Raw genomic sequence first — 19,949 nt, forward strand, 5'->3', positions numbered from 1 at the left:
CGGGGCAATGAGGATCATTCTGCACCCCAACCGAAAGGCTTTCTGAAGTACTTGTAGCATCAGAGGTAGAGGGGGGTATGCGTAAAGAAGACCGGGAGGCCAAGCATGCACCAGAGCGTCTCTCGGAGAATCCCCTGGAGGGGGGATTAGAGCGAAAAAACTGTCGCACTTGGCGTTTAAAGGAGAGGCAAAGAGATCGCAACAGGGAGTCCTCCACTGTGCGAAGATACGTTTCGCTACTTTGAGAATTGAGAGACCACTAGTATGGGGAGAGAATGGTGCGACTGAGCTTGTCCGCTAGGATGTTGGTCCGACCCGGAATATGCTTTGCGATGAGAAAGCGGTTGGTGAAGATCGCCAATTCCCATGCTCTCATGGCTTCTCGGCATAAATGGTAAGACCTGGTTCCCCCCTGTTTGTTGATGTACCAGACCACCGACATGTTGTCTGATTGAATCACAATTGTTCCCAGGGGAAGGAGGGCGTGAAGTGCTTCCAACGCCAAGAGCACCGCCCTCATTTCCAGAACACTGATATGCAGGGAGGTCTCTGAATCGCTCCACGTGCCTTGGACCATCCGGCCTGCAAAATGCCCCCCCCCCCCCACCCGAGGCGGGAAGCGTCCGTGGTCACCATGGCGAGAGGGGGAGATGCACAAAAGGGGTGGCCCCTGTGGAGGTCCGGAGAATGGAGCCACCACAAGAGAGACCGCTTGCAAGCCTTGCTGATCGCAATGGGATGATTACAGGGGGAGGGAGAGAAATGACCATTGCACCTGAAGTGTCCATTGAAGCACCCGCCTGTTGAAGCGGGCATGCGGAAGAAGAGTAATCGCTGCCGCCATAGACCCTAGTGCCCTCAGGACCAATTCCGCAGGTGTTGAGCTGGAGTGAAGGATGGCCTGCACCTGGAGTCGCAGATTCCGAACCCTGTCGGTTGTGAGAAAGGCTCTTAAATTTCTTGTGTCTAACCTGGCTCCTATAAATTCTATTGTTTGAGTAGGGACCAGGTTGGACTTCTCTATGTTTACCGTGATGCCTAGCTTGGGAGCTAGACGAAGTAAGGAGTCTCTTGCCAAAGAGAGTAGATGCCTTGTTGGGGCGGTGAGAAGCCAGTCATCTAGGTACGGAAAGACCTGCACCCCCTGAAGCCTCAGGTGGGCCGCAACCACTGCTAACACTTTGGTGAACACCCTGGGGGCTGTGGTGAGACCAAAGGAAAGGACCCTGAACTGGTAGTGACTGGCTCCCAGACAGAAGCGAAGAAACCTCCTCGATCGTCTGTCCATCCGAATGCGGTAGTACGCATCCTTGAGGTCTATAGAGCACATCCAGTGATTCTCCCCTAGAAGGGGGAGGATGGACTGCAAAGTGACCATCCGGAACTTCTCTTTGGGAACTGACAGGTTCAACAGGGCAGGTCTAGAATGGGTCTTAAGTCCCATGTCTTTTTTGGCACTAAAAAGAACCTGGAGTAGAACCCTGATCCGATCTGGTCTGGGGGGATGGGAAGGATGGCTCTTTCTCAGCAGATGGCCAATTTCTGCTGAAGCGGCCTCCCTGTGATCGGGTGGAACATCGGGGAGGATTTTTAACTTTGGGACATGAAGAAAGGGGATCTTGTAACCTCTGGATATAATCCGGAGTACCCAGCGGTCCGATGTAATGGACTCCCATGCCGCTAGGTGCTCGAGAACGTCCCCGACTGCCTCCAGAGTGGAGCAGTCGGGCAACCCCTCAGGGTTGCTGCGTGGGCCATTCAGAGAAGGGTTCTCTGGACCTAAAGTTCCTGGGAGCCCCTCTGCCCCTAAGGTGGCGTCCTCCCTGTCCTCCTCTGCCGCGGAAGGACTGGTTGTCCGGAGCAGGTTGGGAATGCTGCGACTTCCAGAACCACATCTTCTTCTGGCCCTTTTGGTTCCTAGAGTAGGACCTCTGGGGCACAGAGAAGCGGACTCCGACGGCAGACAGCGTCTTCCCGTCCTTCTCGCTCTGAACCAAGGTATCGCAAACCGTCTTGCCAAAAAGGGCAGAACCGTCAAAGGGGGCGTTCGCGAATGACGCCTTGAAGGGCTCCGTAAAATCGCAGTGGTGGAGCCAGGCCTGCCATCTTGTGACTAGGCCCGCTCCCACAGCTCTAGCGGCTCCCTCGGTAGCGTGGGAAAGTAACCGCATAGAGGTGTTAGTCACAGAAAGAAGAGTGGCCATACGGGTGGAGTGCATAAGTTTGTCCTCCTCCGATATGGACTCTGGGGGGGATGCAGCGTATTCCTTGATAAAATCGCGCTGCATCCTAATGACGTATGCCAAATAGTTGAGCGCCCTCACTGAGAAGGTCGCTGAACTAAAGACTCGCTTCCCCAAATGGTCCATCATCCAAGACTCCTTGCTCAGGGGATGAACTGAAGGACTCTCCTGGGCGAGTTCCCTCTTAGTGGCTGCTGCCAACAACATGGCATCTACCGGGGGTCCCTTGCTCCAGTGGGCATGGTCAGCAGGGGGGCTAAGGATCCTGTCGGGCCTCTTAGGGATTGGCTCCACAGTGTCCGGGTCCTTCCACACCCTGGTAGTAATAAGGTCCACCAGGGGGTCGGCAGGAGGGGACACCCAAGAGGTAGACTGGCCCGCTTCAAATGCCTCCAAGAACACTGACTCGTCCGAGGAAGACTTTGGGGCAGACCACCCACCTCTGATCCGTAACATTTCCATGATGTCTCCGAAGGAGACATCCTCAGGGGGTGATCTTGGGGAGCCTTCCCCTTCCTCCAAGTCAGTGTCTTCGGTCAAAGACTCGGGGGAGTCTATGTGCCTCCTTTTACACGAATGCTTGCGAGGTGCTTCCTCGGGGTGGCTGTCCAAGGAGCTCTCACCAGCAATGTCCAGAACCACAGGAAGTGCTTGGGGCAGTGAAGCAGGCTATCCCAGTGGCCGGGTGATGGAAGCCTGGCCCAGAGCAGATGGAGTGCGGGACGGAGCCGAAGCAAGGGCCGGGGGTCCGGATGCCCTCAACAGAGCCCTCTCCACTACATCAAAGGCCGAGGGGGAGCCAGCCTCCACAATAGGATCCGAAAGTCGGCTCCCCCTCGGATCCGATGAGCGGATCGGAGCCGGCGCCGAGCCCCTCGGATCCGAGGGACCAGTGCGCTCCGACAAGGACAGCGCCGAAGGCACACTGAGTCCCTCGGATCCGACGCTCGGATCCCTCGGATTCGACAGACTCGAGGGCAGGGTCGGATCCGAAGTACCCAGTACTGTCGGCGCCGACTCACCCGCGCCTCCGAGGCTGCCCGGCTCCGAGCGCTCCGAACCCGGGAAGCGGGTCGGAGAAGGAGCAATGGGCTTAAAAAAGGGGGTCGAGCTACCCCCCAGAGGGGGGGGAGGCAGGAGCACTCCCATCTGCATCTGGGCCTGGATGAACCTTCGCATCATCCGGTCCAGATCAGCATCGGAGAGGCTGTAAGTAGACCTCGACGAGGCTACCGAGGTAGACCTTGAGTGCCGCCTCGATAGCCTCGAAGGAGGTCGGGTCTCCTCATCCTCAGGCTCTGGTGAAAAGCACGGGAACCGGAGCCGAGAAGGGGGAGAGCCAGCAGCCAGAGAGGCCGGAGGAGAAGCCCGCTTAGCCGGCAGGGCCGAAACGGAGGTCTCGGCCCGCCGCTTGTGGTGCTTCTCTCTCCGGTCCTTTTTCCTGGCTTCCCTCTCCTCCGACCCTTTGGCGGGAGTTTGAATCCCGGGTGGAGGAGGGGGAGCAGGCAAGGCAGGGACTGCAGAAGCAGTGACCACCAAGGGGGCGGGGCCAAAGCCGAGTCCGGGGGTAAGAGTCCCGCCAAGACCAGCTTCGACCTCCGCTCCTTCAATGCCCTGGGGTTGAACCCTGCACAGATTGAACACCCTGAAGTGAGGTGTTCAACCCCAAGGCATCGAACGCACAGAGTGTGGCCATCAGCAGGGGAAAGCTTATGGCCACACTCGGAGCACTTTGAAAAAACAGCCTTTGGGGCCTCAGACGTGACTATTTTTTTTTTTTTTTTTTTTTAAATAGTAACAATAAACTAAAACACTCACATAAAGGCCCCCAAAAAAACACACACACACACCAACTACGAACCAGCGAGGGGAGGGTAAAAACTATATTAAATTAACCCAAAAAAGATATAAACAGAAGGGAAACCTATCACTTTCACTCAAATTTAAAGTTTAAAAAATTTTAAAACCCTTTAATAAAGAAAATTATAACTTAGCTTTTGGAGCTCTGACGACCCAGCCTTTACCATGCGCGGCAAACTAGATCTGAGGTCATGTAGGGAGAGCAGGGCATTATGGGTGAGGGGAGGAGCTAGGAGCTCGGATCCATAGCTGGATAAACCATGCCGGTTTGGATCCGATATCGGATCCATACCCACAGGTTGCAGACAAATGAATTCTCCTACTTCAGATCATTTATTGTTTGAGGTGAAGGTTCTAAAACGAGCCACTGGCAACATTTTTAGATTTTAAATTGAAAAAATTATGGATGGAAGGGAATAAAATATTAAAAGATTCCTGAGATTTTTTTGAGGAGTGCCACCTGAATTGTTCAACAAGGATATTATTTTTGTCACTATAGATGTATTTGACTTGTTTACTGTCATACCCCATGACACAGGTATAGAATGGTTTGAGGAAGCTTTAACCCAGAGGGGTGGTTTGTCTAACAATGATTTTCATGTCTGTTTAGCGTTAATTGATTTAGTTCTGAAAAATAATTACCTGCTCTTTGAAGGAGAATTTTTCCATCAACTGAAAGGCGTGCCTATGGGGGCCTGTTGTGCCCCCACATACGCAAATATTGTTCTATCCATATGGGAACAAAACTATATTCATCAATCTGTTTACGAATCCTGTTGGATATTACATGATATTTGTTTGTTTTGGGTGGACACTGAAAAAATTGTTTGAATTTATTGTATCCAAAATACAACAAATTTTTTGAATTTCACATTCAATATGAGCCCTGACCAGGTTGACTATTTGGATGTCACAATTCATACTGGATGATGGATTTAAATCTATAGTGCACAGAAAGAAAACATTTTCTAATTTTTTTTTTGTATTTTTCGAGTGCACATCCAACACATCAAAAAAGAGGTATAGTCAAGGGGCAGTATGTCAGGGCTAGCAGAATGTACTCAGAAAATGTTGATTTTGAGATAGAATGTGCTATATTGGAAAACACATTTTTGGAAAGGGGTTACCCTCCGAGTTTAAATCAAAGTGAGTAATGAAGTCTTTAATGAGAGAAGTAGATATGCACCTATTTTGGGAATAAATAAGCTAGAGTTGGGGGGTAACCATGAGGCTGGAGAGATAAATGATCACAGAAGTTCCTTTCAGAAAGCCTTCATAACTGGATTCTAATGGATATGCTAATGTGATTAAAAGGACAGTGGAAATAGAATGGGATAGGTTTGTGAGTTTGACTGACATCACAAACATTTTTGGTAAACTGGTTAGTGTTATTTTCAGGAAATAATGTAGTATTAAAAACCTCTTGGAAAATCCAGGGTTAAGGAACAATATGTATGACAATAAAAGAAGAAAAGGGACTTTTAAATGGGGTGCATGTTCACACTGCCAATACACAAGTCATAAAAAAAAGGGTATATATCCACAGTCGCAATAGATTTATAAAGGGAAAGACGTATTCTAATTGTAATACCACAGGAGTGGGCTATTTGGCCCAGTGTAAAGCATGTAATGCGTTTTACATTGAGAAAACTGAACGCACACTGAAAAAAGAATATATGAGCATTATTACGATGTTCGAAATTGTAATGAAAATAATGCACTGGATAAACATTCATTATGTTGTACTCAAGTGAAGTACACATTTTTTGTTTTAGAATGGCCACCAAAGGAGATTAGAGGGGGGCTCTGGGAGACTACTACTGAATTTAAAGAGCTTTATTGACAAATCCTTCTTAAAGCCAATAAACCACCAAGGCTTAACGAAAATGTCTCGTTATCTCCAGTATTAAAACAGAGAGCTGCAGTTATGACTTTATCCTTTGAAGTAACTACAATAGTGTAGCTTACATCTCGTTGCATTCTTTATTAATATTTTTTAGTTATAAGATATTCAAATAGTTTTTCAACACAGTATATTAACAATGTAATTTTACTGTGATTCATATTTAAACCCCTAGATGGAGCTATAGGTATAGTTAAAATGTTACTGTATTTTAAGTAAGCATATGAATGATTATAAGCAGGGAACAGACTTTTATTTCATTATTTTTTTCAAATGTATTTTGGGTGGTGTGATTGTGTGTACTAATCACTGAATTTTATTTTTATTTTTGAAATTTTAATTCATAGTTACAGAATTTTAACTCGTATCTGAGGAATTTTAATTGAAGAATTTCAATTGGTGGACAGAAATGAGTTGGGCTATACAAGTGTAATTTAGTTAATTTATTTATCTGATGAAGTCTGTTAGATTCAAGATGTAAACAAGGTGATTACAGTTAATGCATTCATGTTTTAAGTTTGGATTTAACTAATAAAGTTTCTTTATACTAACTGATTTGGTCAAGCCTTTCCTGTTTTGCTCAAGATTGCTTTTGGTTCGTGGTGCTCATCTGAGCACTGTTCCAGTTGTGTTTTTTTTGTTAAAAGGGTAAATTCCCCGAACCCCACTGTACCACCCTTTCCAGTCGAAAGCTTTGAGATTTTGGAAAGTAGATCATATGGGTCTCAACCATATGTAGATCGACTTTCCGTTGAGATGATCTTCTGAATGGGACCAACATAATATATACTGTGTGTGTGTGTGTGTGTGTGTGTGTGTGTGTGTGTGTGTGTGTGTGTGTGTGTATATATATATATAAATTAAAGAAAGCATGGGAGGCAAGGAAAATAGAATAGTGTACGAAAGCTATTCAATACTACACAAAACACATATCTGAAAAAGTAACACCTGTGCTATTGTAGACCATGTCCATACCCTGAAGCGCCAAACGAGAACGGAGGTAATTCAAGTTAAATAGGAGGATTGTGGGTAAGGAGAGGAGCTTGAGTTATGGAGCTAAACTCTATAGAAGTCGCCAAACTTAGATCCGAGGTCAGATATGAGAACCCATCTGTTGAGGAACGGATGAAAAAGACATCAGATTTCTGAAATTACATTGGGTATAAATGAGTTCTTACTGATACTTTAACCCTAAAGCAGAGTAGAACGGTTTACCAACCAAAAGAACTTCCAACTCAGATACTAATCTTGCAGATGTCAGAACAAAAAAAAGAACATACATATACATACATATATATATATATATATATATATATATATATATAAGATATACATATATCTACACACACCATATATATATATATATATATATATATATATATATATATATATATATATGTGTGTGTGTGTGTGTGTCTGTGTACGTGTGTGCAAATTCAGAATGAGATTAACTTTTCCCAGTAGAAATGCAAGACCTCAGGAAGGAGCAACCTATCTGCAAGGAGATCTCAGATGAAATATTCATCAGATACTGGTTTACTAAGAAAACGGTGAGAAAGGAAATGGATCAATTAGCAGACATACTAAACTGGCCTTAAGACGTACCTTAACCAAGACGTATTGAGGCCAGAGGATAGTAGCTCACACAAAACTTTTAGCACCAGTGGTACAATCCCAGATAGGACCCTGGTTATTAGCTTGGCGCCAACTAGAAAAATCATCCAAAAGTCAAACTAAGACTTTCTAGTACAATTTATTGCCTCCTGTAGTACCTACTGCACAACCTATAAAAAGAGGTGCCTAAAAAATATCAGAATACGGGCAGAAAATGTAAGATTCAACAGACTGGTGTGAGACAAGCTCCCAGTCTTCTGTGAGTGGATCCAGATCGCGAGGAACTTGTGGTAATTGCCCCTGGCCAAATCCACTAAAGAGAGAACTAATATTAGCTACGCCAAAAAGGATTCACCATAAATTGTTTTAGACATGAATTTGCTTTCAAGGGGGTCTCGCATGGAACACTCTTTTCATAAACTGTTTGACCATAAAAAGAAGAAATTTGGGGACCCACGGGCAGACAAGGTGAGATGGACATAAAATGCACTTTGACAGAAACAGATGACAATTCATCTCCAAGTAGCTCACTCAAATATTTCAAAACTAGAGATGTCAAAACCCTTTTCTTGTTTCTGTTATTGCTTATGCACCGCCTAGAAAACCTCTTCCACTAGTACATGTAAGATTTTCTAGTTGTAGGATTTCTTGCCATCTTAAATATCTGCTGCACATCCTCAAGGAACAAGTGCCTAAAAGTTACCAAAACAGAATCATCCAAGCTATCATTTGCAACTGGCTCTTAATTAGGGTGTACCATTTGTCCCTGATGCTGTATGAGCAGATCCCGTCTGTTAGAAGCTTGTGGTAATTGCCATTGGCCAATTCCATTAAAAGAGAGAAGTAACTTTGTCTGGGCCAAAAAGATCTTTGGTAATTCTTTCTAAATCCTCAGAAGTACCTTGGGAATCATTGAAAATGGTGGAATTGCAGTGAGGAACATTCCTGACCATCGGAATGATAGAGGGTCTGTCGTCCAAGCATGGCTGTTAACGATGTCTTGAATAGAATTATTTGAGATGTCTATTTTGAAAACAGATAGAAAGGTCTACTTGAGGTGTTCCCCACATCTGGATCAAGTCCTTTAAGACCTCAACATGGAGCTTACACATATGAGGGTATATACATTATCTGTTTAGTTCATCTGCCACTGTGTTTTACTGTGATGGAATGTAAGAGCTCTGAAGAGTCAGAGAATGTTGTAGAATCAGCTTCTACGCCATCACTGTTAATCATCAAAGTGTATAACCTTGTACCACCTTGACTGTTCAATGTCTCTTCTACATTTATGTGCTTTGGCATTTCCTTAGAAGCCCATAAGCCTTGCACTTAACTCCCATGGACACTGCTCCAAACGCAGAATCTGAACAGCCCATCTAGACAGGTTGGATTGAGGTATAAAGAGAGAAAATGAGTCCTGGATTCATCCTGGTAGCTATCAAATCAGCAAGTCATATGAGCTTACGTGTACTGGTAACATATCTTAACACAATTGTGATTCTTTTTTATAAGACCCGTTGGCAACGGCCCGTTGCTCCTACTACTATTGGAACTGTCTGGGTATCTTTCTTCCACGTTCTTCTCGCTGCCTGCAAATCCTGATATTTTATGACGGTCTCTCTCTGTATGCAGTACACTGCAGTCACCAGGTGTGGCAATTTCAATGATCAATGTTACTTTTGTCTTCTTTTCATGGACCACTATATCTGGTTTTCTAGCATCTATCTTTTGAACTGTTGGTAGTGGATGACCACATTTGATGTAGACCATCACTTTCTATGATGCTTTGTGGCTCATGTTTCCATTGTTTTTCAGGCACTTCAGTACCATAATGTTTGCACAATCCCCAATGCAACAGTCTTGCCACATTATTATGCCTTTCAGTATACAGTCCTTATGCAATTAGTATGTCAAAACCAGCAATGATTTGTGCACCTGTTTACAATTCTATTTTACAAAATAAGAAGTTATGTACTCACCATAACGTTGGTAGTCCATCTCACCCTCCATTTTTACATATGGGTTCAGAGCCGATCCTCAGCTCCGACTCGGCTGATTTACAAGCTGGAAGACTTCTGGTTGGCTTGTGGCTAAGCAGGTATCCCATGGTGCACCAGTACAATCCCCAGATCTTGTTTGCTGCTCACTAGAATAACAACCATAAAAAACAACCAATATTAAAGGGTTTCCAACCAAGGGCAACCAAATTATTACTTCCAGATCTTTTAGGATGGGGGCAGGAGGGTGGGTTGGTAAAAATGAAGGGTGAGATGGACTACCAACACGGAACATTATGGTGAGTACATAACTTCTTAATGTTAGATAGTCCGATCTCACCTTCATTTTTACATATGGGACAGCGTCCCTAGCACCTTATTCTTGGTTGGCTCATTGGAAAAAACTCTTGAGCACCGTGGAGCCAAAGAATGCTCTACCCCTGGATGCCAAATCCAATTTGTAATGTGTAATAAAAGTGTGAGGGGTAGCCCACGTAGCTGCTGCACAAATATCAAGTGGCACCCTGGCTTGAAAGTCTGCAGAGGTAGACAGCGACCTGGTAGAATGAGCCTTGATCCTGTAGGGTAAAGGTTTGCTCTCCGAGCTACAGATAAAGGCTATACAACTGGAAATCCAATTAGATAGTGTCACTTTAGAAACTGGTAAGCCCAATCTAGAGTCAGAAAAGGAAATGAATAATTGATCTGATTTCCTGAAAACCTTAGTCTGCTGTAGATAAAAACGTAGTAGTCTATGAACATCTGGCTGATGAAAACGGTACTCAGCTGCATTACAGTGGTTAGGGAAGAAAACTGGGAGTTCTATTGATTGGTTTAAGGTAGCATTAGAACAAACTTTGGGGACAAAGGAGGGATTAGTACATAATGACACCCTGTCTTTGTGAAAAATCAAATATGGTGGCTTAATAGACAAGGCCTGTAGCTCCGATACTAGTCTAGCTGATGTGATAGCTACCAAAAACAAGGTCTTCCAAGACAAAAATTTTAGAGATGATGAGTGGGAAGGTTCAAAGGGGGGGGGGGGGGGGGAGTCAATTTGGACAACACAAAATTTAAATCCCAAGAAGCCACTGGTTCTTGCAGAGGTGGTCTCAATAGAGTGGCCCCTTTCAAAAAGGTCTTGCATAGCTTACGATACATTAAATTGGTATCTGGAAAACCTAAGTGAAAATGAGAAATTGCCGCCAATTGGACTCTAATAGTGGCAGCAGCAGATCCTTGCTGAAAAAGCTCACAAAAAAAATCTAGAATCACAGGGATAGAAGCAGTGTATGGATCTACATTCATTCTCTGAGCCCAAATAGAAAATCTTTTCCATTTACTGCCATACAGCCTCCTAGTTGAAGGTTTATGGGAGGACATAAGAATATGTGTGACACTGAGGATGATGCATCATGAAGCCTGACTAGGGATGGAACTGGAGCAGCCATGCTGTCAATTTGAGGGTGTGGACTGGTGTGTGTAGCAAACCCGACATGCGAGTCAATAGATCTGGAGCTGGGTCCAGAATCCAAGGATCATCCAGGAGGAGAGGCTCGAGGAAGGGGAACCAGACCTGACGAGTCCAGTAAGAGGCAATGAGGATCAACTTGCTTCCCAGCCGACTGGCATTCTGAATCACTTTGGAAATGAGAGGGATCGGAGGAAAGGCATACAGAAGTCCCATGGGCCAGAGCATCTCTGGGAGTCTCCCCCGGAGGGGGAATGAGGGAAAAATAGCTGCTGCATTTGGTATTGACTGGGTTGGCAAAAAGGTCGCAGCAAGGCTGTCCCCATTTCCGGAAAATCTTATCCACTGCTTCCCGTTTCAGAGACCACTCGTGAGGCATTAGGATTGCCCAGCTGAGCTTGTCGGCTATCACGTTGGTCATCCCTGGAATGTGCATTGCAGCCAGAAAGCGCTGGGAAGAAATCGCCCATTCCCAAACTCGCATGGCCTCTCGACAGAGTGGGTAAGATATGGTACCACCCTGTTTGTCGATATACCAAACCACCGACATGTTGTCTGATTGTATCGCAATTGTCCCTAGAGGAAGAAGGTCTTGAAGTGCTTGCAATGCCAGAAGCACCGCCCTCATCTTCAGAACACTGATATGCAGATGAGCCTCGTGTTCTTGCCATGTGCCTTGGACATTCCTGCCAAGATAATGCCCCCCCACCCGATCTGGGAGGTATCCGTGGTCACAGTGTCAACGAGATGGGCCGGAACAAAGGGGACACCCGTGATCAGTTGATTGGGAGCTATCCACCAAAAAAGGTCCTTCTTGCAGGATTCCGTCAGTAGGATAGGATGACTCAGTGGGAGAGACTGGAACTACCATTGGGAAGACAGAAGCCACTGGAGAATTCTCATGTGAAACCTGGCTAATAGTACCAATAGAATTGTGAAAGCTATAGTCCCAAAGAGCTGAAGAACCCACTTCGCTTTGACTTTTCGCAACGGGAGAAAACATTGAACTTGGGAGATTAAGTTTTGTGCCCTTTCCGCAGGGAGACTAGCTGTCATGTTCACTGCGTCTACCTCTGTGCCTATAAAAAAATCACAGATTGAGAGGGCAATAATGCAGATTTTTTTCCAATTTATGGAGATCCCTAACTGAGCACAAAGTTGAATCATGGCGCCCCTGTTTCGGAGGAGTAGATGCCTGGTGGGGGCAGTCAGGAGCCAGTCATCCAAATACGGAAACACCTGGAATCCCTGATGTGTCAGGTGAGCTGTCACTACTGCCATGCATTTGGTGAACATCCTGGGGGCTGTGGTGAGACCAAAGGGCAGAACGCGAAACTGATAGTGACTGGCTCCCAGCCGGAAGCGTAGATGGCTTCTGGATGCCTTGTCCATTTTTATGTGGTAATAGGCGTCCCGAAGATCCATGGAGCACATTCAAAAGTCTTTCCCTAACAACAGGAGTTATATAGACTGCAGTGTTACCATCCAAAACTTGTCCTTCACTGATTCGTTCAATCTGCTGAGGTCCAATATTGGCCTCCAATCTCCGGTTCGTTTCAGAAATAAAAAGAACCTGGAGTAAGTTCTGGATCCTATCTGGTCTGCTGGGACGGGCTGGATGACTCTTTTTAAGAGCAACTTGTTGATCTCCACAGTTGCCTGATACTGGAGATAGGGTGGTACATCTGGGATCCTTTTGGGAACAAATAGTGATAGGGAAAAGGGTATGATACAGCCTCTGGTAACAACTCTTTGTACCCACTTGTCTTGAGTGATATTTAGCCAGGCTTCTTGGTACAAAAAAATGCAACCCCCGACCAGCCCCAGAGAAGCGCAGTCGGGCTCCACATCAGGAGCTCTGATAAGGCCGTCCTCGAAAGGAATCAAGGCCTTGTTGGTACTGCGGACCGCCCCTGCCACTACGGTGACGTCTGCAGTTTCCTCCTCCTCTGCCTCTGAAAGAGGATTCACCCTGTGTATCAGGAAAGACCCTCTGGTTCATAGGTAGGTACTAGGCTATTAGCCCTAGGGCCTATATAAGCCTAGCCAAAAAGGTACCCTGGCTTTTGCCACCCAAGAAAATTATTTTCTTGTGCCCCTGTCGAGCAGAGCCACAGAAGTGATCCCTGGGGTGAATTTCCTATTTCCCATCCAATCATCAAGATTTTTCTTGAAGAGTGCTAATCAGGAGCACTGTTTGACATAGATAGGTAGTCTGTTCCAGAGTATGGGAAGTCTCTGGGACAGGAATCTATCCCACCAGCATGTTCTGTTTATTGTGGTGACAAGGTTTAGGTCCCTAGAGCGTGTAGCTCGGAGGGATTGGGATTTCTTTAAGTGGAGCATGTCCAACAGCTCTGGGTTTGACATAGCTTTGTATGTTAGTCAGAGATCGCCTCTGAGTAGGGGATATGCAGAATAAAGATGGAGTTTTTTGAGACTGTCTGTGTTGGGCATCTGTTTGAGGCCAGTAATCCTCTTTGTGAGGTATTTCTGTGGCCTTTCCATTTGTTGTAGATGTCTTATGAGGTACATACCAAAAGGGGCGTTGTACTATCTATAACGGGTCTAATGAATGATGAGTAGAGGAGAACAATGACCTTTTTTTCTGGATGAGAAACCTTTTGTGATGAGGTGAGCCATATAGAAGGATTTCCTGACCACTGTGGTGATGTGATTATCAAAGGAGAGATTACTGTCCACCTGTGTCCCAAGGTCTCTTATAACACTTTCGGCATTAAGTAGACTACCACTTATGTGGTAGTTCATGGGTACAGAGTTTTTACCAAAGGGGATGACAATACACTTTTTAGCATTGAGTTTCAGGCCATGGCTTTGACACCAGGCATCTGTCTCAGTGAGGCCCTTTTGTTGCATTGTCCAATTGTTAGGAATTTCAATTATGGCTCCTAGTTTGCAGTCATCTGCAAACTTTGTCAGCCAAAGACCTTCTGTGTTGGCCTGTACTTCAGAGAAGCAGATACCAAACAGGAGAGGAACCAGGACTGAACCCTGTGGCACTCCACTTGTCACTGGACTGAAGTCGGATTTGGAGTCTGCTACTTTCACAGTTTGAGTTCTGTCCGTGAGCCAGTTGGCAACCCATCTTGTGACATAGGGATTTATACCTAGTTTAGTGAGCTTATCTATAATTTCAGAGTGGGTGATAGTGTTGAAAGCCTTGGCGAGATCTAGATAAGCTGTGTGAACCACCTTACCCTCCTCTATGGCTTTGGTGACTGCTTCAAAGAAGTCAATCAGGTTTAGGAGACATGATCTGCCTTTTACAAACCCGAACTGGGAAGGTTCTAGAGTTTGGAGATTACCAATGTCTTTGTTTATGAGTTCCATGATGATACGTTTCATGGCCTTGCAGACCAGGCTAGTCAGGCTAATGGGGCGGTAGTTCCCGGGGTCCGTCATGGCTCCCCCTTTGTGGAGTGGGATAACCGTCACGGTGCACCATTCAGTGGGCACAAAGCCTGAGGTGAGGCTATGATTGAACATGGTACTTGGGTAGGGTGCCAGTTCATTCTGTAGTTCGTGTAGAACGCAGCCTGGGATATTGTCAGGTCCCAGGGATGCTGTGTTCTTGGCTTTGGAGAGTGTGTTTTTAACCTGTGCAGCCATGATTACAGGAACTTTGCATTCTTCCGGTATAGTGATGGGCCCTCTAGGGGGTGAGAGGGGGGGGGGGTAAAGTTAGCACTGAACTTATCTGCCAGGATGCTGGCAATATCAGTTGGTTCTGTGTATTTAATGCCATTGTGCTGTAACTCAGAGCAGATCTGAGTGTTGCCATTGAGATACTTGACATAGCTATAGAATGCTATGTGGTCGTCTTTAAGAATCAGTAGCAATTTTGTTTTCATAACTACCTTTGGAGGATTTTGAGGGATCTCAGCTTCTTACTGAGGTTGACCAGGAAGTTCCTCCAGTCATAGGATTTTACTCTTTTTTGCAACAGTTTCTTTCTTCTCTTGTAGAGTTTGTTTATGGCAGAGGACCACCCGATTGACTTCCTTTTTTTGGAGGATAGCATTTTGGTTCCATTAGTGCTTCTAAAGTGCATTTGTGTAGGATTCAGCAGTCATACCTCTATTGTCCGTCTGCATGGGTGTCATGAAGTTTGCCACTTCTGTCTTAAGAAGTGCGAAGTTGGCTTTGGAAAAGTTTTTTACAGTGGTTTCCCTAATTGGAGGGGGGGGGGGGTGGATGTCTATGGTGATTAGCTTGTGGTTGGATCGGACCAACGAGGAATTGACCTCTGGTGTGGAACACCAGTTGCCCATGTTGGTAATGACCAGGTCTAGGATATTGCTGCCCCTGGTGGGGGTGTGAATAAGTTGATCCAAGGCGTTGGAATTTATGAATTCCAGAAAACCACAAACCGAAAAATCAATCAAACTGAAGAATAAAAACGTACTCCGGCACTATAAAGACTGTCCAAAACCTTGAATACAAGAAACTGTCACGAAATAAAGTTTGAATGAATTCCAGAAAACGTTGAGCAAAAGAGTTGGTACAGGAGTAGTTTTCCCAGTTAATGGTGGGGTAGCTGAAATCGCCCATTATTAGGGTGTTGGGTTGTACCTTAATACTTTCCAGTGTATCAAGAAATGAGGAGTGGGAATCTTGGGGCATGGTGGGGCGTCTGTAGCAAGCTACAATTTGGACTGCAGTCTTGCCCAGAGTTAGTTGCACTTAGATAATCTCGGACGCATTATGCTGTGCAACTAGCCTGGAGATGTGGATATCCTTAATGAATATGGACACTCCTCCAACTTTAGTGCTTCGTTCCGGGTTAGTTGGCCGAAAGGTGTGGTATGAATTATAGCCTGGTAATGCAGGGGTGCTCTCTGGAGCTTTGAACCAGGTTTCTGTCACTGCACAGATATCAATGTTCTCCATTTTAAGGAGTGCCTCGAGTGAGTGCATTTTGAGGTTTAGACTTCTAGCATTGAGTAGCATTACCCTCAGATTTTGCTTGCTTCTACCTGTTACGGTGGAGAATTTGTCATTTGAACCTTGCATAAAAAAGGCACTATAGGGGTGGCAAGATCCGTAATCCCAAGGGTGACAGGTGTAGGCCATCTCTGGCAAAGCATCGTGGTCTGTCGATCATGTCGCCCCAGGCAGACAAACACTGGATCCCCTTAGAATGACACCAGAAGCTTAGCCAATTGTTGAAGTCAATCATTTTGTCCTTGTACTGTGGTATCATTCTGGGTGATGGCAGGATGCTACTCTGGGCTAGGGTCATACCTGCCTGGGCTACAAGATCAGAGAGCTCCTCCATGTCTCTTTTCATGTAGTCCAGGGAGGTACGTCTCAGGTCATTCACACCAACATGGACAATGACAGTGTCATATTTGTACTTGTTGTGGAGTGATCTGAGTGCGTGCGTTATGTGACGGATCCTGGCACCTGACAGGCAGCTGACAGTAACTTTCTCCTTGTTTAGCCTGGTGAGTGGAACATCAGTGTGCCTGACTATAGAGTCACCTATGACTAGAGTGTTGGGTACGTTGTTATGCCTTATGGGTTGTGGTTGAGTGGCACATTCTGCTTTGGAGGTCCCTGATGCTTGGGCAGGTTTTTATTGAGAGCCTCCGCAAATGTAGGTGTGTGTTTTGGTGGTGTAGGTTTTGAGGGACTATGTGATGAGTGTGGTGTGGTGCAAGTGTTTACCTTCTCCTCTTGACTGTCTAGTCCAGTCTTGGGTGAAGACAGTTTTGCTTCCAGTTTGGCTATAAAAGTGCATTTCTCACAGGTCTGGGACTTCTTGAATCACATTTTACTGCCCCTTTTACCCTTGGGGTATGGTCTGGAAGGGAAAGTAAAATGCATTCCCACGGCAGAAAGAGTCTTTCCTTCTTGCTCACACCAAGTGAGTGTATCCTTCACCTTGGAACCAAACAATGAGGAACCATCAAATGGGGTGTTGATGAAAGTAGACTTGAACGGTTCCGCAAAATTACATAAGCGCATCCAGGAGTAGCGCCTCAAGGCAACTCCGGAACCCGCTGCTCTACTCGCTCCATCAGCAGCTTAAGAGTTAAGTCGCATGGAGGAGTTAACCACAGAATTTAAGGTGGACAACTGAGTAGAAATCTTGTCAGGAATGCCCTCAGTACACGCACCTTGTATGGAATCTCCTAACTCTCTTTGAGGAGATCCCTCTGCAACCTTGTGAAGTGCGTAAGATAGTTCAGCAATCGAAGGGTAAAGGCTGCTGAACTAAAAATACACTTCCCAAATATGTCCATCTGTTGAGACTCCTTGTTTAACGGATGAACAGATGAAGAGGTCTCCGCTAACTCCTAAGTGGCCGCCTCCAACACCATGGCATCCACGGGAATGCCCTTGGACAAGAACTCTTTACCAGGAGGGGCAGACAAGAACTTATTTGGTCTCCTAGGGACTGGCTCCATGGTGTCAGGAGTATCCCACACCTTTCTACTAACTAGATCCATCAGTTCATCAAAAGGTGGAGACACCCAAGAGGCAGAAGGTTGAGGCCCGAAAGCCTTCAGGTACACAGACTCCTCATCAGAAGGGTTAACAGTGGGCCAGTCGCACCTCTGACTAAGGATCTCTAAAATGTCCACAAAGGAGACATCATCAGAGGACGACTTGGGGAACCCTTACGACTCCTCAAGGTCAGTGTCCAATGTCAAAGACTCATCCTGGGAGTCAACAGGTTTCCTCTTGCATAACCTCTTCCGGGGAGGCTCCTTGGAAGGATATTCCAGGGAAGCCTCGGAAGAGTGGGGGCCACCAGCAGATGGCTCCTGAGGCTGCGGGTCTCTGCTGTCTCCAGAGAGAGTAGGGGCTAAAACTGAAGTGGGTGCTCTCGGGGGAAGAGTGCTGGTGCCACTGGTAGGGGCTGGAGAATGAGACAGCACGCTCATCATCTCAGACACTGACCTCTCCGACTCCGAAGACCTCCCCCGCTCCGAAGAGAAAAGGGTCGGCGCCACAGCTTTCAGCTCCGAGATAGATGCAGGGTCCGAGATCAGCCTGGCCGAAGCACCGAGAGGAAGGCTCGGAAATTAAGCTAGATTCCAACCCTCCCTGTCGGTGCCGACAGGAGAGCTTCGGCCCCTGGACACGACAGACGGCACAGAGTGTGTCGGAGCCAAACCCGGCTCCAAGGCAGCAAAAAGGTGAGCTGGAGCCAGCATTTCCTCCGTTGGCACCAAGCACTCCTGCTCCAAAAGGCCAGTATGACTTGGAGGAGGAATAGCAGACAAGGGCAAAGCTGGGCCAAGTGGCTCCGGAGCCAACTGGGTCAGAGCCAACAATAATTTTGGTAAGGCAGACTACTTCAGGAGTCTCAGCACTACCCTCTCCACATCTTCTTCTGAAAGACTCCTGGAAGACATAGTAGGGGATCTTAACTTGGGGGGCACTGGAGACTTGTTATGGAAACCGGTAGGGAGCTTAAAGACCGGCTCCGAGTAGCAGAGTCAACTGCTGTATCAATAGGTTCAGAGATCGGTTCCGAAACACCTGTAACCGACTGACACCACCATGATGCTCTCCTTCGGCTCCGAAGACTGAGGAGTCGAGGAGCAGATTTGGGGTGTTTCAACTGTTTAGGAGGTGGCTCCGAGACACCAGCCAGTGCCGCAGAAGGCCTTTTTGAGGATTTTGATTTCCCAGACTTAGAGTAATCCGAAGAACTGGATAGTGCTTCCTCAAAGCATGGTTTCAATAGACCTTTGAGGATGAGTTTGTTCTTTCTCTCCTGTAACACTCTAGGAGAGAAAGCATGGCAGAACAAGCATGACTCCTGTAAGTGGATGGCCTCTAGGCAGTAGACAGCTACTGTGGCCATCTGTTAAGGACATCTTTTGGGAGCATTTCATGCACTTTTTGAACCCTGAGGGGTTTATGCTCCTTACTTTCCTTAGGCATATTACACACACAAAACCCAGAGAGATTGAAAGAGAAAAAAGGAGGATGACTAGGTCCTCTAACTAAAACAGGCCTAGCCCTAAGAAGGAGTTACACGAGGACTAGGTCCTCTAACTTAAACAGGCCTAGCCCGGTGTAGTGAAAACGAGGTCTTCCAATTTAAACAGACCAGAAAGGAAAGCCCATTCACACAAGAAACTGTAAATGACACAACAAATTTCGATATTCCTAATAACAGGTAGTATACTTGCAATCCTAGTAAATTCACAAGCGGATCCCAGCCAAAACCAACAATGTCAAAATAGCAGAAACTAACTGCCAACAGTGACCAAAGAAAAGGTCAGAATAACAGACAACAGGAGCCCCTGTTGACTAAGAGCGGAAAACCGCCAAAAACTCTACCTAATAATCAAAAAATGTGCAACGGCGCCTAAAACTAACTGGCACACAGTATACCAATAACCACTAGTAAACCAAGTTGTACTCAAAAAGGGCAAGAAATACAAAGTACAGTTTTGTACCTACCATAAATGTAGATGTTCAAAGATCCACATTGCTGCAGTCCTTACATATGGGTAGTCCGCTGTCCTCGGTCGGCCCGAATACCAAAGTATTAGGCTGACGTCAGTCAAAGCGCTTAAAACTGACATCAGGAAGTCAGGGTACAAAAGCGCATGACCGACGTCATTTCCTCAGTCTTTTCTTGCCCCAGATGTCAGAAGGCCCTAACAAGAAAGGCCAAAGCCAAAAACCAGCAAAAACTAACCAACCACCCGTGCACTAACCATATTTACAATATGTACAACACAAACCACACCACCACCTTCAACAACAGAGGGGAAGGAGGGAGGGTAAATTGGACTGCAGCAATGTGGATCTTCGAACATCTACATTTATGGTAGGTACAAAACTGTACTATGTTCTTCATCTCACATTGC

General features: G+C 46.1%; 1 protein-coding gene across 1 annotated transcript in view; it reads right to left on the reverse strand.

Annotated features, from left to right (window-relative positions):
• The window catches only part of LOC122805772 (synaptonemal complex protein 1-like), a 2,217,039-nt gene that overhangs the window by 2,176,797 nt on the left and 20,293 nt on the right, over positions 1 to 19,949 (reverse strand). The window lies entirely within an intron of this gene.

The sequence above is a fragment of the Protopterus annectens genome, chromosome 7.part0, assembly GCF_019279795.1.
Source record: "Protopterus annectens isolate FY-2018-M chromosome 7.part0, PAN1.0, whole genome shotgun sequence".
NCBI classification, from domain to species: domain Eukaryota; kingdom Metazoa; phylum Chordata; order Ceratodontiformes; family Protopteridae; genus Protopterus; species Protopterus annectens.